The following is a 25770-nucleotide window of genomic DNA, read 5'->3' as shown; positions in this document are numbered from 1 at the left end:
ATAGGTTGCCTAATGTTTAATACCCCAAGTTCACGCCCAATGAGTACAAAGTGGTAGACTATTCTATTTGTATTGTGTAATACGTGTCGTTTTAGGCATTTGCACAGTTTTCCCCGTAGTAAGATTATGGCAAGGAGGAAAACTGTGAAGCCCCCTATTGATAGATCATGTACTACGATCGATTTGTTTTTGGTTCAAGCAGTTAACGTCCTTTCAGAAGAAATAAATCGAACCGAGAGACGTCTTTCTATGGGTTCAAGCTTTATGGGGGCTGACCAAGGAAATGAGGCCAGTGCTCTCCCCGGCCCCCCTGGTGAGATTGAGATTAATACATCGACTAATAACTCACTGGTTATTAGGGAGTTGGTCCCGGACACCAATGGTACGGGAGGAAATAGTGGGGATTGTACTCGAATATCACTGACCCCTAATTTGATTCCCCCTGAGAGCCCCCTGCCATTGGAAAAAACTAGGGGATGTAGAAAGAACATTTTAGAAAGGGGGAACTCAAATCCTAACCCCAAGCCAAAAAAGGCAATTAAGAGTACTCGTGTTGCGAAACCAGGTTTGCTAGTCGATCAGCCGAATAGAACAGATCTTATACCCCAACATTTAACATTGGCTACTATATCTGATAAAATGATGGAGCTTCTAAGGCCATTATATGATAAATTAGATACTTTGGCCAGAGAAATCCACAAAATTATTGGAGCGCTGGATAAAGTTAATGATAAACTCATAAAGGAGTCAAGTAGAACCCAACAGAAAGATGTTACTATAGGCCCAACCAATTTGATTACTGTTCAGGATAGGGAAGTTATTGATAATTCGAAGGAGCGGACTATTGCTTCAGAAGTGAAGAATAGGGCTAATGAAAGAATTTTAGTATCAGGTAATTCAGTTAATAACTATGGATTTAAACCACCTCAGAAGGATAGAACAGTGACTAAGCCAGATAAACTTATTATACCCAATTCTGCCAAACTAGATGGTTTAAGAGTGTCAGTCCATGAGGACAGGAAGAAGACCTCGGTTACAAACCTGCCTCCTGAATGCAGTGCATATGTCGCTATTCTGGCCAATGTACCTAAACTCCAATTTGGTCAGGTAGAAGATCACGAGTCTCTCATAAATAAAGTAGTGTTTTGGTTAGCCAATAATTGTAATTACCCAATGGAAGGGATAAACCAGATCCTGACAACACGTAGAGAAGGTTGGATCGGACCTTTAAAAAAATGTTTTGTCAGTGATTGCATAATTATTAATTTTAGGACCCCAAGGTGGGCGTTTAATACACTCAAAAACGCGCCATTACCTTCATCTCGGGAATTTAACACTACTCTTCTCCCCTTAGGATACTTTTATAGACATTTAATGGGAACACTCAAACGGAAATGCAGGTCGACCTAGAAATGGACCTCCTTCAATCCCTTTTTTGTACCCCCCCCGTATCCAATTTTGCTGTCCCAGTAACTAATAAATATCAGGTGTTAGGTAATTTGGACAGCAATGATTGACGTGAGGGACCGTTATGAATTAGCCAGGTAATAAGGGAAAGACGTGTATCCAAAAGTCCCAAAACAGGGAATTTAAATATTAAGAATACAACTAGAAAGGCCGATCTATGCATGCTGGAGCAGGGTGGGATTTTAACTAAAAATGCAATATGTCCATCCATTGTCTCTAGTGAACTAGAATGTATCTTACCAGAAGTAATTATCACTAGAAAAGAGGCGGGACACGGAGAACCTCTTCAGCAACTTGATGTAACGAATACGGTCATAGGGTATCAGGTCACTACTTGGAATATTGCTGGTTTTAATAGGAAAAATGTACTCCATCATGGTTAGATTTCATATAGGCTCAACACGATATTATTTGTCTACAGGAGACGTGGTGCACTGATCCAATTTATGTAGAGGGCTTTACCTCCCATTGGCTTCTTGCTCAGGCTTCGCCCTCCGGTAGAGCCAAGGGAGGTCTTTTGATTCTGATTTCCATCAGTTTAAATAAATGTAAAATTAAAAGTTGTACTAATGTGGGTATTTATGCTCAGATTATGTGGCTGATTTCCCCTGTAGGTAAAAATGTCATTCTGATTAATTTTTACAACAATGTGTTTAGCTCCTCACGTGGCTTAATTATTAACGATCTGGAAAGAGAACTTGAGAAGCTGACCAGTACTATCAGGAGGTCAATTGTTATCCTTTGGGTGGGTGATTTTAACGTTCAAATATGTCCATTATCTTTAACCAAAGTTTGTGGCCCTAGGAGGGGGGAATCCGATGATTGCCATATGCATTTTCCCCACTGCGAGTATGGTACGGCTCTAAATGGTGCTATGGCTAAATGGGACTTAGAACTGTTACATTGCGCTACTGACAAACACAATATGAAATGCCCCACATTCACAGGTAGGAATGCAATGTCTAATATTGATCACATCATCATTTTCTGTAATAGTGCACATTTATTTTCCCTACCCTGGATAATGGATCAACCTACTAGTGATCAGAACAGCATTTCTGTGTATTTACTATGTTGGGGACCAAAACATATTTTCAGCGCACCCCAAAGCTCACGCATTGTCCCTACTAGACCAAATGGTGTCCGGATAAAATGGGCTGGTGTGGACCCATCTAAAATCTTGCATGATGTTGTCACCCAATGTCAGAATGAAATTGAAGTTTGTCTAGGGGATGAGGTCGATCATGCATTGATGCTAGAGAATTTCACCAAGATAAACAACATTATGGAGAATCTTTTGATGAAACCAGTCTGCAAAAATAAAAAACCTAAGGCGGGCTGGTTCGATACCAGATGCACGAAGGCCCTGAGTAATCTCAAACAAGCTTTGAGATATAACCCTAGAAATTCGGACATAATCAAGGCCTTGCGTGCAGAATATGCTAGAGCCCTAAAAATTAGGGAAACTGAACTCCAAGAAATAGCCTGGAAAGATTTAAGCCTTGCAGCCGACACAAAAAATAGCAAATTGTTCTGGGATACTGTAAATAGCACCATCTTGAAGGATGACCATATTCCCGAAATTAACTCCTATATCAACTGTAACTCTTGGGTAACCCTATTAATACAGTTGTATTACCCATCCAATCCAACCAGTACTCCAATGAATGGCCAGTTATTCCCTTATCAATTAGCATAGAAGAAGTTACCGATGGTATAATTAGTAGTAAGGAGGGTAAGGCACCAGGACCCGACGGGGTCCCCATAGATTTTTATAAGAATGAAATTGTTCTATGGTCCCCTTTTTAACAAGAGTTTTTAATGCCGCCGTTGAGACCCAACCCCCTTTGTCATGGGGCCAATCCATCATAGTACCCATACATAAGAAAGGAGTCAAAACCGATGTTTGTAATTACCGCCCAATATCTCTACTTGACTCGTCTATTAAGATCATGAGTAGGGTCATGTTATCTAGACTAGAAGCTGGGGTTCAAGAGAAGGTAGTTTTTACTCCAGTACAATATGGATTTAGAAAGGGAGTTGGCACACTAGAGCAGTGTGTCAATTTGGACCTCTTGATTGGAAAGTATACCCTTGCTAGGGAAGGAAATTTATATTTGTTTTGCTGACCTTAGCAGCGCCTTGGATTTGGTAGACCATTCAATTTTATGGCCATTATTGCTAGATATGGGTGCCTCTAAGGAGATAATCTATTTCCTAGCAAGATTATATGGAAATCTGTCGAGTAAAGTGCTGTATGGGCTTTTAGGCGAATATACTCCCTCTTTTAAGGTTAAGAGGCATCCGACAGGGCTGCGTTCTGGCCCATTGCTTTTTTCTTTGTTTATTAACGAAGCAGACGCAGCCCTGAAATTGTTCGAGTCGGATGCCCCTAGGGTTGATGGTATGCCCATCCCAATCCTTTTATATGCGGACGACGCGGTTTTACTCTCCCGTACTCCCATTGGTTTACAACGTCTTTATGGATAATTTTACTGCTTTTATTGCTAAAAGGAAACTTTTTTAATTAACAAATCGAAAATTTTTGTAATGGCCTGTGGCAGGAACCCTATAACATCCAGCACTTATCACATCGAAGGCTCCAAGGTTCAGACATTTAAAACATTGTTATTTAGGCATCACGTTCGCAGGAAATAGGTCATGGGTCCAGGAACAGGATAATGCCTGTTCTAAGATGTTGAGAAACATTAATGGTATTTTTAGATTTGCTGTCAAACTAGGCAATCGATGCATCAGAGACATGTTGACAATTTACGAGATACGATGCGTCACTGCAGCACTTTACGGGGCAGGTGTTTGGGGCCACTGCCAGGTAATAAATTACAACAAATTGAAAATTCATTTTTAAAACGTCTACTGTATGCCCCTTTATCTGCCTCTACTGAACTGATCCATAGGGAGGTGGGCATTAAATATATTTCAGACCTGGTTCCAATACGCCCTCTCCTATTATGGAAATCTGTATGGTCAAAAGAGGAGACATTGTTTACGCAATCTATAATACGGGACTGCCTTAATTTGGAAAACTGTTTAAAAATACCCTGGCTTAATTATAATATCCATTGGTTTAAGTTTTTATTCAACTGTGATATCCGATTGGACCCAGAGTGTACAGTTTCTGTTGCTAGAACTGAGATGAAAACAGATATGCTGGCTAATAAAATAGAGGCTAGATCCCATGCTATCAAGACCCAACCAACTCTTGTTTTTTTTATCTGCAAATGGATCTTAAACGGGGTTTTCAAAGTTACTTGTCAGTTGTGACTAGAGCATCACACCGTTTCGTGTTGACACGTTTAAGACTGGGTACTATACATCATCTCGTCAACTTCCCAGTCACGAAACAGAGTTCTACCCACCCATGCCCATGTGACGGAGTCTCCCACCAAAGCTGTTGCCACATGCTACTTTTTTGTACTTTTTATACTCATCTTAGAAAATTTTATCTAAAACATTTATTTTTATATTATAACACCAGATCTAATAAAAATGCCATGGAGTTGCTTTTTAGACTGGATGATCCACAATTGTGTTTTTATTTAGCCACATTTCTTATGAAAGCTATTAGTACTAGGAAATCTTTGATCATTGATAATTGACTGTATGCTTCTTTTCGGTATATTATGCATTTGCACTTTGAATCAGGACTGTTCATGTCCAAGTAAAATGTTAGGGGCTCTTTGTGACTTATGCATTTGCACTTTTGTACTTGACTCATCATGTTTATGAACTTTGATACTTTTATATTTTCAATCCCACTGTTTTTACATTTCATTTTGTTTTAATCAGATTGTTTTATGAATGTATTGCGTATATGGTTGATCTATTTGACCGAATAAAAGCTTTTCAATTGAATTTAATTGCCTACTATGGTAATCTGTGATTTCTCTGTAACAAAATATCTGCAGGCTTTAATGGATAGTAATAATTTACACTTAAACGGTGATGGGTTTTAATATATGCTTTTCACAATAAATACTTCAGGATCAGCAACAATTACCAAGACTTTACGGTGAGTGAGGCTCACTCACATTAAAAATCTTAAACCAGGTAGTCAAAATAGAAAAATCCTGGTGGACTAAATGGGTGGAACTCATTTTCTTCAGCTGCCAACACTAAAACCCTTGCCAATTATGGTATTGAGTTGGATTACACGTAGCAAAATTCTGGTCTATAGCCTGTAAAACAAGTGATAACAACCAACTGTTAGTCTTTAACAGATTTTCATTTTTTTTATTTTTTTTTATTAGCATTTGAATTGTGTACAATCAAATACAACCATAACATTTCGGTCACAGTACAACAGCATCCGTCGTCCAATTCTTGCTTTTCCATTCCTTATCAGAGGCCCCCCACGCCCACCGCCCCTTATCGCATGTAATAACAGCGGTTAGTTCCCTTGATGCAATTGCAAATATTGGGTTAGGTACGTCCAGTAGTCTCTTGGCTTCGATCTGGTAGGAAGTTCTTCTTCATAGGTCCTTAGGATATCTCTACAGTACGTTAAATCCGCAAGCCATTCTTTAGGTTTCGGGATCTGCCTGCCATTCCAGCAGAGCGAGACCCTCCTTTTGGCCATTAGCAGCGCTATCGCACAGAATCTACGCTTTAAGGCCCTAAACCCGGGCAGCAGTCCCAGCAAACAGGTTTTGGCCTCACAGCACACCTCCCCGCCCACCATAGCCCCCAGCAGCTGCGTCACCTGTACCCAGTACTCCCCAACTGCCCCGCACGACCACGCCAGATGAATGAAGTCCGCCCCCTCTGCACCACAGCGCCCACATCTAGAATCTTCCCGCAGCCCATATCTGTGTATTTTAACAGATGCTTTTCATAATTAATTCGCTAAGCCAACTGTCTTTTGTCATAATGTTTCATAATAAGCATACCAGACCTATGGAATTGGACATAATGTTTCCCAGTGCACCAATCAAGCCTGTAGCTTGTCAGCAATAACCAACTCAGGCCTTCGGTTTTGAGCATAAACCTTTCTACAAGATAGATACTCATCAGAGGCACAGGCCAAAAATTAGAAAGGTATCAAAATTACAGTTAGCTAGGTAAAATACTATCCTTCCTTAAATGGTATAAACAAGAAGTCTCAGAGCAAACCTATTGCTATGGTTTATCACACGATATTACCAAAACCATTGCCTGCTACAATGATCTTTGCGATTCCATGTAAAAATGTACACATCTGTAGGCTTGAATACAAATTAATAACAATCCACACTTAAATGCATAGCAAACTCTTTTCACAGGCCTAGTGCTTCCGGATTTGTTTATTATGAAATGTTATAACATTTCATAATAAACAAATCCGGAATGTAGATATGATCATTAGCATGCCACCATTACCAGCTCAGTCCTGCTGTCTCGGGTATAAGCTTTACTGCAATCCAAAAAGTGCAATTCAAGCAGTTTTTTTAGTGGAAGCACACAAATTTGACCCAATCTTATTCTGTAGTCTAGGGAACCAACATGTTGGTGGAAATAAAGCACTTTTCTCAGTAGTACTCTAAAAGCTATAGTTTGTTGATCCCATAAGGAAAGGTGACAGTTGCACTGTCAAGTCAAATCTAAAAATGCACGTAGATTAGCAAAGCCCTGTTCATCCCATACTGCTCTCAAGCTCAGAACTGCACTCTGAAGTCTAAAGTTTGATGGAAGGAGAGGGTGCTAGTCCTGTGATACATTCCTCATGACTAACCTCCTCCCATCTGTGCTGCTGTCAGAAAACCAAACACCAACAATTATCAAGTTATCTATTGAGTGTGTGTGTAAGCCATCTCAGCTGGATAAATAAACCAAATCACATCTGTGTGGAGGTGAAGCATTTTTTTTCACCTGTTGTCTGTACAATCAGAGCATGTACTCCTGCCAAACATCATTTGGGCTGAGTTTAATCACATTACGACTGAACACAGCTGTGCTGTTGAAAACCGACCTAAAAAACATTCACCTTCACCTAGCTAGTAGTGCACCATTGTTCTCACTGCTCAAGTTTGCCTGCCTACCCACACAGTGCAATGAGCGCACTTAGGGATACACATTGGATGCTATTGTATTGTAATTGCATTTATATAGCAATTACAAGCCCCTGACAAGGCATCAAAGCACTTTTTCGGCGAGTAGCACGCGACTCTAGAACCCATAAAGGATTAGTGGTGAATTAGTACAGTGACATATGAAAGTAAGTTGAGCTGTGAATATTTTAGTCTGTTATTTGGTTTGAGATTGATGGTGGAGGAATAGAAGAGGTAAAAGGTTTGCATCTGTATAGTGCTTGCTACCCCTGATGAGGTTTTGAAGTGCATTTTCGGCGAGTAGCACACTGCTCCGGAACCCATAAAGAATTAGTGGTGAATTAGTGTAGTGAAATTTGAGTGGTGGTTAATTTAGTCTATTTGGATTGAGAAGGATAGTGGAGGGATAGAGAAAAGGTTTGCATTTATATAGTGCTTGCTACCCCTGATGAGGTGTTGAAGCTTTTCCGGCGAGTAGAAGGTTACTCCGGAACCCAAACAGGATTAGTGGGAATTAGTATAGGGAAATATTTAACTAATTTGAGTGGTGAACATGTTAGTCGGTTATTTGGATTGAAAAGGAATAGTGGAGGGATAAAAGAGGGAAGGGTCTAGAATTTTCTTTTTTTTTAGTTTATAGCCATAGGAGGGGGTTTGGGATGAGCAAAGGGAAGGCGGAGGGGAGTTAGTATAGGGAAATATAAAATTAATTTGAGTTGTGTACATGTTAGTCTGTTATTTGTATTGAAAAGGAATGGAGGAGGGATAGAAGAGGGAAGGGTCTAACATTGTTTTTTTCTTTTTGAAGTTCATAGCAGTATGAGGGGTTAGAGATGAGGAAAGGGGAGGTGGTGGAAGATTCAGAGGAAAGGGTTTAGAAAGGCTTGTTTGGGAGATCTGAATAGTAAAAGATGTATATGATATGATGCAAGGAGGGGTAGATGAGGGAAGAGTCTAGAAAGGGTTATTTTGTGGATCATAGTAGTAATATGGGGTATGAGAGAGTGGAGGTAAAGGATATATTGATAGGGGTATAGGGTGAGTAATAGGGTAGTGTATTGGCAAGAGAAGAAGAATGAGGTTTGAGGTGAGCCATAGTTGAGGTAGAGGATATATTGAGATCAGTATAAGGTGAGAAATAGGGTAGTGCATTAGCTATGCTGAAATATAAGAAACTTAATAAATATAAAGATACAGAAGTACATGGAAGGTGTATATATGCATAAGGAAGGTAGTATTTGTAGATTAAAGATGCATTTAATAAAATGGCTTTCAAGTGTTGTTGTACTATAAATATATATGTTTTTTAAATGCAATAGTGAAGCAGTTGTAGATAAATAGTTATGATTTACTTATTTATGCAATCACTTATATACATGTTAAAAGCATAGAATAATGTAACCATAAGTAATATGTACATTTGTTAAGCAGTACTAACTAATATCTATTTTTTGAAACTCATAATTATACACGTTGATACAAAGCAGTACACATATGTGGGTGCATATTGATAGTCCAAATAAATGCTTATATACAGAGAGATGTGCTTTATATTTCTGTTTGCCTGTTGGTTATGTGGGTAGGAGCCAATTCTTGAGTAGTTTTCTGAAGGTAAGGTGGTTATCCGTGGAGCTTATGTTGGGGTGTAAAGAGTTCCATTGTTTGGCTGCTTGAACCGAGAAGGATGTGCCACCCATGTTTTTTTTTCTTGAACGTTGGGATTTTGAGGCGAGGTGCCACTCTAGAGCAGAGGATCCTTTCTTGAATGTGTTTGGTGATTTTATTCCTGATGAGCAGTCCTGTTCCATGTATCACTTTGTGGGTGATACAAAGCAGATTAAATGTGGATCTTCTGCCATTCAGTAACCAATGCGGGGCTTTCAAGGCAAGGGAGATGCGGGCTTGCGGTTTTATATGCAAGAGTAGACTGGTAGCCGAGTTCTGTATTAGTTGTAGTCTTTTCATCGTTGTTAAAGTTGATCCGTGGTAGAGGCTATTTGCGTAATTAAATTTGGACAAAAGAGATGGTAGGTGGCCTGGAACGTGTGTGGAAATGGGGGAAGATTAGTCGCAGAGTTTTTATAGTAACAAAGCTTGATCTTGCTAGTTTTTCCACTCGGGCAGCCGTTAATAGCTTGCAGTCCATGGTGATTCCGAGGTTTCTTACCTCCTTTGATACTTTAGGCGGTGTTCCGAGATCATAAGGCCAGGCGGCGAGTGGTTCATAATTATTCTAATCTCCACACACACACACGTGAATGTTTGTTTTGGAAGCATTCAATTTGAGATGGCTCCACGTCATCCATTGACCCACGGCTCTGAGACAACTGAAAATTGGTGAGTTTCCATTGTCTTTGGGGCATTCCAGTTGAAGGAGTATTTGCGTGTCGACTGCATAGTTATAGCACGTGAGGTGAAATTGATTGATCAGTGCCGGTAATGACTTCATGTAGATGTTGAAAAGCATAGGTGAGATGATAGAACCTTAAGGGACCCCTGCTTTTGTGAAGTGCAGTTTGGATGAGAAATGGGGTGGTGTGGATGACATTAGTTCTGTTGTGAAGGTAGGATGTGATCCAGTCTAGAGCAGTCCCCTGTCCATGTCAAAGGTAGCCGACCGCTCCAAGAGAAGTAGCGCAGCAACCATGTTGCGTCAACTGTGTTCTTAAGGTCATCTCAGATGGCAGATTCTGTGCCTCTTCCTGGACAGAATCCCGTTAGGAAGTCTGAAAATATGGCATTATCTTCAATGAATTGTGACATCTGGTCGAATTCTGCTCTTTCTATCAGTTTGTCCAGAAAAGGTCCATTTTTAATAGGTCTGTAGTTGTCGGGGTTCAGTGGGTCCAGGTTTTTTTTTCCCAGTAGTGGGCGTATTGTAAGAAACTGGCTCTGTATATACTGCACCAAAGTGAGGTACAGTGTGTATAGAGTCCAAGAGTCTCCAGAGGTTAAAGTTAGATAGAACCTTACTCTCTAAAGTGGTAGCTTGGTCGAGCAGTAAGGCAGTATCAGAGGACAGTGTAAAGCATTTGATGTACACACTCAGTCAGCAAATGGTCTCACGCTCAAGAACTGAACTCTAGGCCAATTGTTTTGTATAAAAAAATATACTATTTTATTTCTAGAACCAAGCAATCCTGATACAGGTAAGCATATAAATACTTTGCAGTAGTAGTTTACTTGTTTGAACACAGTTCAGAATTGCAGTATAACTGGTACTGGATTTGATGACCGGTTTAAGAAAGCAGTTTGCAACACATTGCAGGTATAGTACATTCAATTGAATGGGCTTTTAAAGTAAAATACAGTAAATTACTTTTCGGATTACTTTTGTTACCACAGGACTGGATCCTAGATTCAGCCCTGGGACATTTCCTGAAAATAGGTGAGTAAATGCGTTTTGGTTAAAGGTACGATTTGTAAGGAATATTATTGCATTTCAAAAGTTGACACAAACTTTTTCGCTTAGAATCACCAATGTTATTCTATGGGAGGAAAATCCGCTTAGCAGGTAAGCTAGGTTATTGTTACTTTTTCTTACTCCGTGCTGGAACCTGGATTCAGCACTGGGACATTTCCTGAAAACAGTTGAGAAAATGCGTTTTGGTTAATCGGCTGATTTTTTTAAGGAATATTTGCAGTTTTCAAAAGTAGACACTTTTTGGGAGAAAAAGTGTCAGTTATCCTATGAGGAAAAATTAGTTATCGGTTTTAAGGTAGGTAATCGGTCTTTTGAGTTAGGGTTCTGGGGTTAGACTCTGGTTCGGGGGGGGGGGGGGTTTGGTGATTTTTTTTTTTTTTTTTAAACACTTTTTGATTTTCAGCAAACATGCAGTCAATTCTGCAGGCCTTGAAATGATCCAAGGAGTTAATAGTACAATAGATACAATAACGAACTGATTGTGAAGTCTTTGCCATCCCCCTACAAGAAGCCCATATCAGAGCACATGCCGCCTGCATGCATGATCCAGCCCGATGATGTAAACCAATAATAAAAAAAAATAAACCCTCCCTCCCCACTTCCGAAACACCCCCAACGAAGAACCCATCCAAGCATGTCGCCGGTCGCTAAGATAGTCAGGAAGATAAACAAAACTCCTGCACCGCCCATCAGACCCCCCCCCCACATCGCAGCGCGCAGTCTTTAGTGGATCAGGGACACAGGGGGAAATTTTCCTACCATGGTCACAGGGATTCCATCACGCACTGTGCTCCCGCAGGCGGGAGGAGTCGCTCAAGAGGCCCGTGCCCCGTCCCTCTCGTCAAGTGAATCCTCGTCTTCTACAGTCGGGTGTTTGACTAACTCCAGGAGTGCCACCCATGCCCGGGCCATTGCCAGTGATTTCTCACTCCCATTACGCTGTGCCATACATAACCTATAGTTCCCTTTGCGTTCCGCCCACCTCTCCAGCTCCCTATTCCAGCGTGCCATACTGGGCCCCTGCCTCGCCTTGCAGTGAGAAGTAATTTCTCGCTTAGCCAGGACCAACCCTAAATCAATGAACTTGCTGGTGACCTTCGTCTTGGCAGTGTGTGGAAACCAGTGTAACGGGGAAACCCCCGGTGTCACGGGTAACTCCCTCTCCGTCAGTCATCAAAGCGGACATCAACTCCCTCCAAAAGCCTCCCACCTGAGGACAATCCCAGAACATATGGAGAAAATTCGCCCCTTCCTGGTCACAACTGGGACAGGTGGCCGACACCCCAAAATATTCAGTAATTTTACAAGGCGTGAGGTAGGCCCTACGAAAAACATGGAATTGGATGAGCTGAAAGTGCGCATTCCGAGAACATTTCCATGGCCGCTCAGCAATCGCCTCCCAGGGTTTTGTCTGCAATGGGCTCTCCCAGATCCGCCTCCCACTTAAGTCGCAACGCCGTCAGGGGTTGACACAGATCCCGTGTGATACGTCGGTAGAGGCAGGTCACCGCTTTAAAAGTGCCTGCCGCCATCACTACATATTGACAAGCAAGCGACGGGTCTGGCTCCAGCAATCCCTTTCGCCCGTGCTTTCTAATAGCCGCTGTCCGGGCCGCATGCAAGAGGAAGTCCCCCCCTCGGGAGATCATGTCGCTCTCGAAGGTCATTAAAAGGGAGAAGGTTACCATCCTCGTCTAGGTCACCTATTGTCGTAACTTCCACCTCTTCCCAGGTCAGCAATTGGCTCCAACCTCCCCTGTGAGGTAACACCTCGCACATCCTCAGCGGGATTTTGGGCGCATAGGGAGTCTTAATATGTGCCCTCCTGGCCAGGCGTGCCCAGCACTGCTGCACCGTGCCCAAATCTGGCGGCAGTAAGTCGCCCTTAGCAACACACAGGACAAGAGATGCCAACTCTGATCCGACCCTCCCTGGTCCCCCGGGTGCCTAATATGGCCTGCCACCCACTTCGTGAACCATTGTAGCTGTGCAGCATGATAATATGCCTCTAGATCCGGCAGCGCAAGACCCCTCTCCGCCCTGGTCCGCTGCAAGGTGGTCAGAGCAACCCTCCGTCTTCCAGCCCCCCATATAAACCCTGTAATCAATGTATTAAGCTGGGCAAAGAGCTTACCCGGAATTCAAACAGGAAGCGCTCCCAAATAATAGAGAAACCTGGGCAGGACGACCATCTTCACCAAGTCAACCCTGTCTTCAACAGATAGTGGAAGGGTCCCCCAGAACTCAAAACAGGTTTTCACACTGCGCACTGCTCGCCCCACATTGCCCTCCAAGAGATCGTCAGGAGCTTGATAAATCTGAGTCCCCAAGTATGGTAAGCACCGACATTCCCATGGAACATCCCCTGCCCTCTGAGGATCGATCCTGTCTGGTCTAGTAGGAAACAAACACGATTTGGTCCAATTCATCCGGAGTCCCGCCACCCTCCCAGGGTTTCCAGCAAGGCCCTCGCTCCCCGAAGGGTGTCTCCAGCATCCGTTAGGAACAGGAGGAGATCGTCCGCATACAATCCTATATGCTGCATTCGCCCCTCAACCAAGAGCCCAGGGAAATATCGCCCGACCTGGCCTGAGCAGCCATGGGCTCCATCGCCAGGGTAAACAATAAAGGGGACAACGGGGACCCCTGTCTCGTTTCCCGAGCTACTGTACAGGCAGCAGAAATCAAGCCCCCCGTCCTCACCCTGGCAGTAGAAGCACTGTATAGCAACGACGTCCACTGTATAAAGCATTCTCCCAATCCAAATTCACACAAGACATTAAAAAGGTAGGGCTACTCCAGGCTATCAAAGGCCTTTTCGATATCGACTGCAAAAATGCAGGCCTCTCCCTTATCATAGGAGTCGGACCCCAAAATGCACAGTAGTCTGCGCACATTCATCGCGGTATTCCGAGAAAGAATGAACACGGCCTAGTCCATGTGGATCAGTTTCGTCATGTGGGGCATCAAACGGCTGGCCAGAATGCGGCTTAAGATCTTGTAATCAAGATTAAGCATCATGAGGGGCCTGTACGAGGAACGATCCCAAGCAGGATTGCCCCGCTTAAGAAGGGGAACTATGAGGGCTTCACGCGTGGAGGCAGGGAAAGCACCCTCACGACGCACCCTGTTATAGAGCGCCACCAAGCAGGGAGCCAAGACGTCCGTGTAGGCCGCGTAAAATTCAACGGGAAGCCCATCGGTACCCGGTGTTTTGTTTCGGGCCATGTGCTTTATGGGGCTGCGTACTTAACTCTCTTCAGTGTCCCGATCCCAGAGCTTCGGCGTCCTCGACCTCAAGCCGTGGTAGCTCAGCCTTTGGTAAAAACTCCTCATCCCCCGGGAGCCCAGGACCCAGCCTACTCCGGTATGACTCTGTATAATACTGTAGGAAATAATCATTCATACCCCTTTGAGTGTAAAACACCTAGTCTTGCTGTCCTCAACTCCAGTATCATTGTCCCTCTACCAGCCGGGTTGGTTGGCCAGCCATGCTAGCAATGCCCCAGCCTTATGGCGCTCCGTGTGCGCCTTATCTGTGTAGGCCTTATAATCGAAGCAGCGCAATCTCTCCATGTGAACGGCTAGTTCCTCTCGAGCTTCAAGTAACCCTGCCTGTCTGTCCGGACGCTCCGGGCGCTCCCTCTCCGAATCACGTACCTTCCTTTCTGCCTTAAGGACGTCCTGCAACAACACATTGCGCACTCCTACTACCTCCCCTATGCAGCGCCCCCTAACCACTGTCTTAAAAGCATCCCATTCGACCAGCAAAGAAGATGCCGTGTTAGCATTAACCCTAAAATATTCCTCAATGGCCGATCCAATAGTAGCACGAAACACTGGATCTTCTAATGTGTCAGGTCAGAGCCGTCAAGTGGGGATGACAGGGCCATCCCGCAACCAGTGTAGGGTTGTCAACAGCAGGTTATGATCAGACGATGTCCTAGCTAAGTACTCACTATGCACCATCCTGCCGTGGACATCTGGGAAGCTAAGGATCGAGTCCAGCCGAACATGTAGGTCATGTAACGATGAGAAGTAAGAATAGTCCCTGTCAGTCGGGTGGTGTGCTCTCCAGGTATCTGTCAACCCCCATTGTTGTTGCCAGTCCCGCCGCACTACAGCCAACCTATGGATCAGGGAATCCTCAAGGGGGGGATGAGAGCGATACAGGGAGACATCAGTGATGCAGTTGGAGTCACCACCCAGGAGCACTGAGCCGGTCAGCAAAGGGGCCAGTTTCCCAGAGAGGTGGGCAAAAAAGGAAGCCTGATCTGTATTGGGGGCATAAATGCTCCCCAGGACAATGTCCCTGCCGTCAAGGCGCCCCATCACCACAACATACCTACCTTCAGGATCAATCACCTGCCCACCTGAAACGGTACCCCTGCCCTAACCCAGACCATCGCGCCCGTGCATAAGCAGAGTATGTGGTACAGAACAGCTGCCCCCGCCACCTCCGTTGCAAAGCCAGTCCCTCCTGCTTATTTTAGTGCGTTTCCTGCAACAGTGCTATCTGCACCTCGCGTCTTCTAAGATGGGCATGAACATTACAGATGTTGCTTCTCTTGGGCCTGCTGCAGGAGGTGGTCTCTGTAGTGCAGCAACCTTACCACCATCGGCCTCGGGGGTGCTCCCGGTTTAGGAGGCCTTGCCGGGACCCTGTGGGCTCTCTCCAGGGCGAAATACTGGGACAGCCCCCCCGGTGCAACCTCCGACCTGAGCCAGCCTTCCAAGTACCAGACCGCTTCGTCCCCATCTGCACGTTCCGATATTCCCACGAGGCGGAGGTTGTTCCAACGAGAGCGCCCTTCACTGTCCTCCGCCCCAAAATCCGAACCCTGCTCTTCATCTGCCTCAGGGAGTTCTGCAAGTTGGCCATCGTGTCCGGGACCTTCGCCAGTGTCCTCTGTCGTTTTCACCCTCTCCTTCAACTTCTTATGATCATCCTTCAGCAAAGCGAGATCCACCCCAATAGTATCTATCTTTGTTTCGAGGGCCTCACGAGATGCAGTGATGGCCTGCATTATATCTGCCAGAGTAGGGCCTCCAGGAGCCTCCACACCGGAGTTTCGCATCTCAACGTCCTCGTCTCCAGACTGGTGCCCCCGTCCGCTTCCTGAAGGGCAGCGGACCACTTTTTCTTGGACACACAGCCCATCGCAGCCGCTCACCTGGGGACACACCAGTCTCCACCAGCCTCGGGGTGCCACCAATTCCAACCGCGCTCAATTGGTACCCAGCAAATCAAATGAGGCAGAGTAGGTCCCAAGGATAAGTTGGCGTGTGGGGCAGCTGCCCTCGACCGTGGGGGTGAAGAGGTCAAGAGTGCCAAGGAGCTGGTCCCCGCTCTATTCCAGCCTCAGTTTGAAGGATAGAGGAAGAAGCGCCATTCAGTCAGTGCAACTCAGGGGGCAGCCAGCAGCCCGTTAAGGTCCCCACGGCTCCCAAAACTGCCACAAGACACCCCCGATGCAGCAACGCGGCTCGGAACCTAGCGGCTCACAAGGGAATCCTTAGGGCCTGTCCGCTTCAGGAATGCCACCTCACAAGAGCTCCACCTGCCCCCAGGTGGTCAATACCGGCCAGGTGACGCCATGGGTACAGCTATGGCAGGGCCTCCAGAAGCACACTCAAAAGTCCGTCTCCACTACCGAAGCGGTCAACTCCTGTCCATGAGCCCCACACTCTACCCCAGGCACTCCGCTGACGTCCAGGGCCGTACAATGGGGGCAGTCTAGGAGAGAGGCAGGCCGCAGTCTGGCGTAGGCAAAGCAGGAGGATTCGCATCCAGGCTCCCCTGCCCTGCAGTGATGTCCGCACAGCGAGGGGGCCCGTAATCCCGGCCAGCCACACACCGCCGTCAATGTCCCAGCTCCACTGCAGATGCCGTCCGGCAGTCACGTATCACCACCGCAGGAGGGCCACAAGCGTGCCGGTCCCCAGTAGCAAGCAAGCGGCGGGCTTCAGCGCTGACAGCGAGGCGGCTCCGTCGACCCTCAGGATGCATCGCCCGCCTACCTCACTCTCGGCCAGGCCGCTCTTCCAGATCAACCTCGAGCCGCCATCTTAGGGCCAGTCGGCAGCGCCAGGTCACGGTGCTCCGCTGTCCCCGCTCTCCACTCCATCAGGATTGCCGCCAGTTGCCGCACCAGGGTCAAGTGCAGGACCCCCCACCGCTCTGCAGGAACAGCCCACAGGCCATTGCAGTGGACGACGACCCCCTCTTCAGGTCGCGGCCGCCATCTTAGGTCGCCGCGGCCAGCGCTGGAGCGGGACAAAGATTTGTGCCGCGCTCCGCTAATCAGCCGCTTACACCATCAGTGGCGCTCCCGCCAAGGCACCAGACATTCCCACGCAGGGTGGGAGATTAGGGGCCCCCTGAGTACCACAGGATCAATGGCAACGGAGGGAGGCCGCGGAGGAGCTCCGAGGTCTACTTCCCCCTACACTGGCGTCAGGCCACGACCCCCTCCCAGGGTCAGCGATGCACTGTTGTTGCACCCCCAGTGGCACTTGGGCGGCCGGGTGCAGAGTGTTGAAGCCAAATGTTATCCTATGGAGGATAGGGGGGTGGGCTCCGGTTGGTGGCTGCTGGCAAGCAGGCCACAGGGTTGTGGGAGCAAAGCTCCTAGGCTTAAGTTCAGGGCAAGTTGGGGACCAAGTTAGCACCAAAGGGGCACCCTCAGCGGCTCTAGGGCAACGCGGTGCCGTTTTGAGGTCGGGTTCCCTGTTGAGTGCAATGGAGGTTCGCCGGGACAAAGAAACACTGCAGGCTCGGGGACGTAGATCTTCCAGGAGTGACCACCACTTCGAGGGGTAAGTTGGGATGTAGAGGGATGGTTCACACCACTGGGTTGGGCACACATGGCCGTGGGGCGACGAGTGCAGGGGTGCCTTTGGATGCCGGAATTTCTTACCCGCTTTGGTCGCGGTAGGCGGGGGTCTCCTGGATTGAGGCTGCAGGCGTTGTCTGGAGGCTTGAGGCAGGTCAGGGGTCACCGGATCTCAGGTCAGGATTGCCGGGGGGACCTCCTCGTGGTGTTAGTTCACTCAAACACAGGCCGGGCTCGGCGGGTGCAGAGTGTGCTGGAATCGCGGTTTGTCTGGCACCAGAAGCTGCAGTGTCACGTTGTTCACGGGAGAAGCAGCTTGGAAAGTGAATGCAGGTAGGTCCTCCGGGGTTTTTGAGGTTGCTGGCCGCTGGACACACCGGTGTTTTGCAGGAGCAGGTTCGAGGGGAGACAGGGCTGTAGTGCTGGGGCCAAGTCAGTGGGCGTCGTCCTCTTGTTAGCTCTGCACTGCTTCTCATCCTTCTTCTTTCCTTGTGGTTGCTGGATCTGAGAAAGGAAGGTTCAGGGTGCCCCTAAATACTAAATTTAGGGGCGTTACAGGTAGGTTAAGGGCAGGGACCAAAGGGTCCCTTCCCTGGGGTGGGTACACCCTCTATTCTGCCACTCTACAGTGGGAGGGGTGCAGGAGCCTGTCCCTGGTTGGCTGGGTCCCCCCCCTCTTCAAGATGGCGGGGACTCGATGATGTGCTTTACCTCGCCTCCCCCACCTTAGTGGTGGAGTTGGCAGAGGTGGGCACACCTCTCTTCCTCACTTGTTTTTCCCGCCGGTTCTCCCACCCAAAGTGGGGCGTAGAACCAGTGGGGACCAGTTGCTGAAAGCAGCAAATGGTCTGTAGAAGCTCACAAAGGCAGCATGCCTTTGAAGCTTCTCCTTCGTGAACCCTGCCCATCCTGGGAGAGGAGGCTTGGCACCTCGTCCCAGGATGTGCATTGTTTCAGGTCCCCGAGAGCAGCAGGCTCTCGACCCAGAGGTCCAGAAACATGTCTGTTGGTGGCAGCCTAAGCAGCCACTCAGTCAGGTTACTGGGAGTTGGTCGAATTTCAGGGGGCATTTCTAAGATGCCCTCTGTCGTGCATTTTACATTAAATTCCACACTGCATCAGTGTGGGTTTAATGTGCTGAGAAGTTTGATACCAAACTTCCCAGTCTTCAGTAAAGCCATTATGGTGCTGTGGAGTTCGTAATGACAACCTCCCAGCACCATATACTCTTCATGGCAGCACTGCACTTACAGGGCCCAGGAATGGACCTGGGTACTTTAGGGGTACAGGGCTCCTGTACCCTCACTACTGGCATAGGGCACCCAGCTAGAGGGGTGACTGATGTATGCCAGGGCAGTGGTTTGTGGGCATGGCACACAGTGATGTGTGCCATGTCGGATCTTTGTTTTGTTCTGCACCTAGACACAGCCTGCAAAGGAAGTGTGTGTCAGGGTACAGGGCCTCTAAGGGTGGCACAATAAGTGCTGCAGCCCTTAGGGGCCTTCTCTGGTCACAGTGCCCTGGGTACCTATGGTACCATTTACCAGGGGCTGACATGTGGCCAGAGATGGCAATTGGGTTTAGGCTTCATTGCAGTTTTAGGGTAGGAGCACAGGCCCTGGGTACCTGTTTGGCAGGAGCCCAGGGCACACTCAGTCAAAGTACATCAGCAATTCAGCAAAAAGTGGGGGCATACCATGCAAGAAAGAGGGCACTTTCTCACATGTATGTATGATTCTTTTGAGATCTTATTGAAATATTCCTTTAGTTCAAGAAATTGTTGATTCTTCTTACTGTTGTGGCAGCAGAGGTTGATGGAAGAATTTTCTTGAGGGTTTGTCGTGGAAGGAGTCAGAACCGCTGCCAGCAGGGCTGCTTGCTTTGACCAGGTCCATAAATTCATCGTTTAAAATTTGTTTAAAAGAATCGAGAGGCTGGGTTAGAGTATTCTTGGATTGATGTTTTGGAAAAGGGTCTGTGCTGGCGCTTTTATCTTTGTTTTAAATATTAGTCCAACATGTCTGCTTCGGCCGTGTAATGGTTTGCCAGTTTGTCTGTGAAATCTTGAGTAACTGGATGACCTCCTTCTAGACAACTTGGTTTACTGTCTTGATTGGTGTTTGTTTTGAGCCAGGCACGTTGCAGCTTTCTAATTTGTTGTTTTCTCTTTTATCTCTGTATGTCTCTAAGGTGCCTGTTTTCTTTTGGTCAGTTGTGTCCCATTTACTGGTATTAGGATATCACTAGCTTCCTGTAGCCACTCCTATAGCTTTTGAACAGAAAGTGTTGTCTAGATCTGTACTGGATATTAGTTGTGTTCCAAATTTAGTTTGTTCCACGGTCAATAGGTGGATGCATGTAAGGTGGTTTTAGGTACGTCGCTTTGCGTTTTATGTTGGAACACATGAAATGTAATGGGGTGACCCTGTGTCCCTCAGACCCCGGGCATGTATGAAATAAACTACAATTGGTACTGTCAGGAAAATCAATTGCTTAGTTTGCCATAATGAATATGTATCAAAAAGCACACTAAGAGAATTAATATTGGATGTGCAAAAATAATTCTTATATCTTATTTTTCTTTTTGTAAGCAGGGCTGTCACATGCAAATATTTTTCATTGGAAACAAAAATACATGACTTAATGGTGATTAAGTGACGAAGAGTTGACAAGGTGACAATAGTGAATACCATATATACAGTGGGTTGAATATAAAATATGTACAATGTTTCACTATTTTCACCTTGTCACCTCTTGATCACTTAATCTCCATTAAGTCACGTATTATTGCTTCCAATGGAAAATATTTTTGCAAATCAAATAGTAATTCTCTTTATGTGGTGAAACGTGTTTTTTGATACATATTCTTTATGGTAAACTAAGCAATTTATTTTCCCTACAGAACCAATTGTAGTTAGTTTTATGTTGGAAAGCAAGCAAATGGTGATCTGATCATGTGACTGGAGTCATTGTTTGAAAGGTAACTTGTTCTGTATTTGCAAAAATGACATCTAGGATGTGTCCAGTGATAAGTGTTTGGTTTTGGACGATCTGATGCAGGTTCAGTGCATCTAGGCCAGCGATGATTGTTTTCGGATGGGGCATATTGGGATTGTCAAACCAAATGTTGAGGTCACCCAGAATGCATAGGTTGGAGTGTAGTGTTATCAGTTTTGAAACAGTCTAGAAGTGTATCTGGTAATGTTGCATTGCTAGGTTGAGGTCTGTAAAGGAGCAGGAAATTACAGGAGGAAGATGGTGTAGGATTGCATCTGGTGAAAAGGGCCTCACAACCTTGTTTGGAGAAGTAGTCCGCTTTAGTGCTATGTAATGTTTGCCTGAACACAACAGATAGGCCACCTCCTCTTTTGCCTACATATTTTGTGTGATAATTTAGAGGAACGGCTTCATAAAGGACTGGAGCTAGATCATCTCCATATGAAGTTTGTCAGGTTTTGTGTCAGTGAAAAGGTAATAGATGTGATGTTTGTTTTTAGAGACCGTTTAGAGAACGTGCTTTGGCGATAGTGTGACTTTATTTAGTAGAAGAGTAAGCAGTGTTTTCTGGGCTTGTAGCAGGTGTGTCCTTAATTTTGGTTCTATATCGTGTTCCTTGTCCAGTAGGCTAAGAAGGCTTTTTGATGGGTTTGTGTGTGTAGGTGGTTGAGTGGGCGTAAGGTTCCGCAAATGAAGAACTGCACTTTGAAAACAGGACCCTGACTACCATTGGAGTCTGGTTCTCTGTTCTATGAATGCTGAATCTACATTCGCTCAACCTCCACAAGGAATGGCAGTCATAAAATCGCTCCGTTTTTATTTTTAGTTTTGCGTATATTTATAAAGCCATTCTTGTCCTGTATTTTATTAACTTACCACTAACCTGGTAAATATGTATGTGTGTGTATATGTAGGTATATGTATGTGTGTGTATATATGTATATGTATGTGTATGTATGTATGTATCTATATATATATAATATACTCTAAGTTTGCCCAACGACAAGCAGCACTCACACAGCAGCAGGTATGCATTACGGGAACTGGTGGCACCACAGTTCCCATAATGCATCTGGGCACAACATATCTAGATCTTTACTGTGATTGGGCCACTTTGCACTTTCTTCCATCATTGCCTCTGAGGAAGACGACTACGGACTTCGAAACACGTCAGGCTAATTGTGATGAAAGACTGCGAATGGACTGCTGGCGGTACATTATCCATGCCTAATAAAGGCCTTACCTGCTTCTGTGTGAGTGCTGCTTGTCGTTGGGCAAACTTGGAGCATTAATTGATACACCGCGACCCTGCCGTGAAGCGCGCAACACCCCGTCATCCTAGGGGCCGTGTGGCTTGATATTTAACAGTCATGTTTGCGGTACAGAGGCATAGGATTGAGGATGTGTTTTACCATTGGGGTTCTATTCAAGGACTTTTTTCAGCAGTGAAATTCATGTGCACCCATCTGTGGGTTGATTGGTGACACCACAGTTCCCATACTGCATCTGGGCGCAACATATCTATATCTTTACTGTGATTGGGCCACTTTGCACTTTCTTCCATCATTGCCTCTGAGGAAGACGACTACGGACTTCGAAACGCGTCAGGCTAATTGTGATGAAAGACTGCTAATGGACTGCTGGCGGTACATTATCCATGCCTAATAAAGGTCGTTGCCTTACCTGCTGCTGTGAGTGCTGCTTGTCGTTGGGCAAACTTGGATCATATACATACATGTATGTATATGTGTATGCATGTGTATATGTGTATATATGTATGTGTATATGTGTGTGTGTGTTTGTATATATATGTGTGTGTATATATGTGTGTGTGTGTGTGTGTGTGTATATATGTGTGTATATATGTGTGTGTGTGTGTATATATATGTGTGTGTATGTGTGTGTATATGTGTGTATGTGTGTGTGTATGTGTGTATATATATATGTGTGTATATGTGTGTGTGTGTGTGTATATATGTGTGTATATGTGTGTATGTGTGTATATATGTGTGTATATGTGTGTGTGTGTATATATGTGTGTGTGTATATATGTGTGTATGTGTGTGTGTGTATATATATATATATGTGTGTGTGTATATGGGTGTGTATATGTGTATAGAGAGAAACCTCACGTTGGAAACAAGGCAGCACGGTGGTGAGAAACTTTAAAGACCAGCTTTGGGGGCCCGGAGGCCCACTTGGGTGTTATTTGGCATTTATTGGTCGCATTGTGACGGAGACCCACTGGGGTAACTCTGGCGCTATAGATATGAACTACGGGTACCAGCATGCCTTGCAACGCCCATCTGCGATTAATTTGGTGCATGCGGTTAAGTACCCGTTAGCGCAGCAGCTCTGTTCACTGTGACAGTCTCCCCTGAAGAAGAAGTCGCCCTGGCTTTGAAACGCGTTGGGACATGAGAGATCTTTGGACTGCCAAGCTGTTTTAATAAATTCATGGTGTCACAGCCACTCCGTGTGAGTCTCGTACCCGCATCAGGGCAATGTTGGTTGTGTATATATATATGTGTATATGTGTATAGGTATGTGTGTATGTATGTGTGTATGTATGTGTGTATGTGTATGTGTGTGTGTGTATGAATGTGTATATATGTGTGTATATATGTATGTGTGTATATATGTATGTGTGTGTGTATATATGTATGCATGTATGTGTATGCATGTATATATATGCATGTATATGTATGCATGTATATGCGTATGTGTGTATATATGTGTTTGAAGTAGTATTTATATTTTAGATTTGTATACTGAACTTATGATCGCAATATTAAGTGGTGTGGCCTGCCACCTGTTGGTAAGCTTTGTCTGCAGCAACGCATTTAATTAAAGCTTTACTCCGAAAGGTGTTTAGTCCGTGCCTTATCTAACAATCAGTGTAACTAGTTTAAGTACTAGTAGTTCTGAAGGATGACACATTTTATTACAATTTGAAGGGGGGGGGGATTTATGTGGAAAAAAACCGTATTTGAATCTTATAATTATTCATGCTTTTTAATCATGAAGTAGAAATTGTGGTGTATTAACATATAATGAAAGAGAATACTGGTTTCGTTTTTCCAGTTTACGCTTGATTCTCAATTACCTTTCCAGCAATCTTATGAACTGTCATGTTGAAACTATTTGTTTCCATTACTCAAGCTATATTTCCCCTTACAGGAACCTTGTGTGCAGCTGTGAACTTACAATAGCGAGTCCATGCTACAAACCAGTGTACTCATGATTAACCCTGGACGTAGCTGGGCTACGCGGAGGCCCACGAAGTTGCAAACAAACTCAGTGGAGCTCCATTACGCTGCTCGCCTCCACCCCCCTATTAAGTAGTAATTTAATAGTAATTCAAAAGAAACTTAAAACCACTTACCTCTTTACTGCAGCGTCCCCGGGCTGCCCTCCTCCTCCTCCTCCTCCTCCTCCTCTTCCTCGCCGTACTGGTAATGCTTAAGAAAACTGTGCGTGCCGAGTTTTCTTAAGCATTACCAGTACGGTGAGGAAGAGGAGGAGGGCAGCCCGGGGACGCTGCAGTAAAGAGGTAAGTGGTTTTAAGTTTCTTTTGAATTACTATTAAATTACTACTTAATAGGGGGGGTGGAGGTGGGGACTGGCCAACTCCGCTCCGCTGGAGAGTGTGCGGAGATTTGCCTTCTCCTTGGTACGCGGAGAAGGCAAATCTCCGCACACACTCCTCGAGCGGAGGTCTCTGCCCGGGGTTACTCATGATTATAGTCGTAGCCTACGCAGGCATAACTTTTCTCTGCCTGAGTCAGTCGCTGCCGTAATGTTGCTGGGGAAGTCCTGGAATTCATGTAAAATTATTGGGAATTGCAGATTGTACAACGTAGATTGGTGTAGTTAATTAAGGTCTGGCTTGGTTCTTCAGGATTTCTTCTGTGGTATATCTTGTGAGCGGTGTTTCCTAGAGTCAGTGAAAGGTTGCCTGGAGTCAATCGAATTTCTGAAGCTGGTCATTTGGGTGGCTTCTTAGACAAGGTAATTTATCATTCCTCATGTTAAATGGTCTTTATTTAATTTCTCTTTATATTTAAGTGTTGTCATGTATTTTAGGTTTCTGTGAGCAGGGTGGTGTGTAATAGGTGATAGGGTAATGTTTAGACATCTATATTTAGAAGATATTTTTGTCGTTTATTCACTACATTGTATGTATTCCTTTCAGTATTTCTGCCTTTTCCTTATCCTTTTCTGATGGAATCCTGTCTATTCTGCGTTTCGTTAGAAAGTATTCTTTTCCTTTCAGAATGTGATTGTACGGTTGTTGGGACAGTAGAGGTGTTCAGTGGCAGAGAAGGACCATTGACCCCAGTCTGTTCGGAACTATAAACTCTAATCAAATAACCAGCATGTTGTAACTACATAGGTTTCTCATTTAGATCAACTTAGTGCCAGCCCCTGTAGTTTTTCATTGCTCCCAGCTCTCATTCTGGGGAGCTAATGGATTTTGCAAATACCCATTGGTCACACAGTCACACCTCAATGCCTCTGTTTTTAGGAATGTTGAGAATCAACCCCTCAACATCCTTCACCTCACCACTCAGGGAACAACTCCTGTCACCATGTTTTCAAGGAACTGTCTATTGGCCAAGGCCTAGGATAGAAGTGATAAGGCTCTTGTGAGAAGTTTGCTCTTTTTCTTGGGCCCCCATTGTGTTATTTTGGACTGATGCGGTTGTTTTTTTAACTCTTCACACTACACCACTGTTGTCCAGTCCCCGGTGTATGTGCTCTGACCCCATAGACATTGCAAAATTGGCTACATCCTAACTGACCTAAATAAATTCCTTTACTGCAGAGGATGTGATGTTCACGACCCCTACATTTCCATAGAGAATCCTTTGGGTGCTTACCCCAGAAAGATTTTCTCTTTAAAAAAATATCGTGTCTACGAGGGAAGAGTTTCCTTATGTTCTAAAATTATTATAAATGTTTTTGTTACTGTGACTTGTATTTAAGTAACAAGTGA

General features: G+C 45.2%; 1 protein-coding gene across 2 annotated transcripts in view; it reads left to right on the top strand.

Moving 5' to 3' along the window:
- Nucleotides 1-25770, top strand: part of UBE2G1 (ubiquitin conjugating enzyme E2 G1) — a 390881-nt gene that overhangs the window by 239494 nt on the left and 125617 nt on the right. The gene's annotated exons all lie outside the window — the stretch shown is intronic.

This window comes from Triturus cristatus, chromosome 3_2 (assembly GCF_964204655.1).
Source record: "Triturus cristatus chromosome 3_2, aTriCri1.1, whole genome shotgun sequence".
Classification (NCBI taxonomy): domain Eukaryota; kingdom Metazoa; phylum Chordata; class Amphibia; order Caudata; family Salamandridae; genus Triturus; species Triturus cristatus.
The sequence above is the reverse complement of the archived record's forward strand: the minus strand, read 5'-3'. Positions and strand labels throughout refer to the sequence as shown.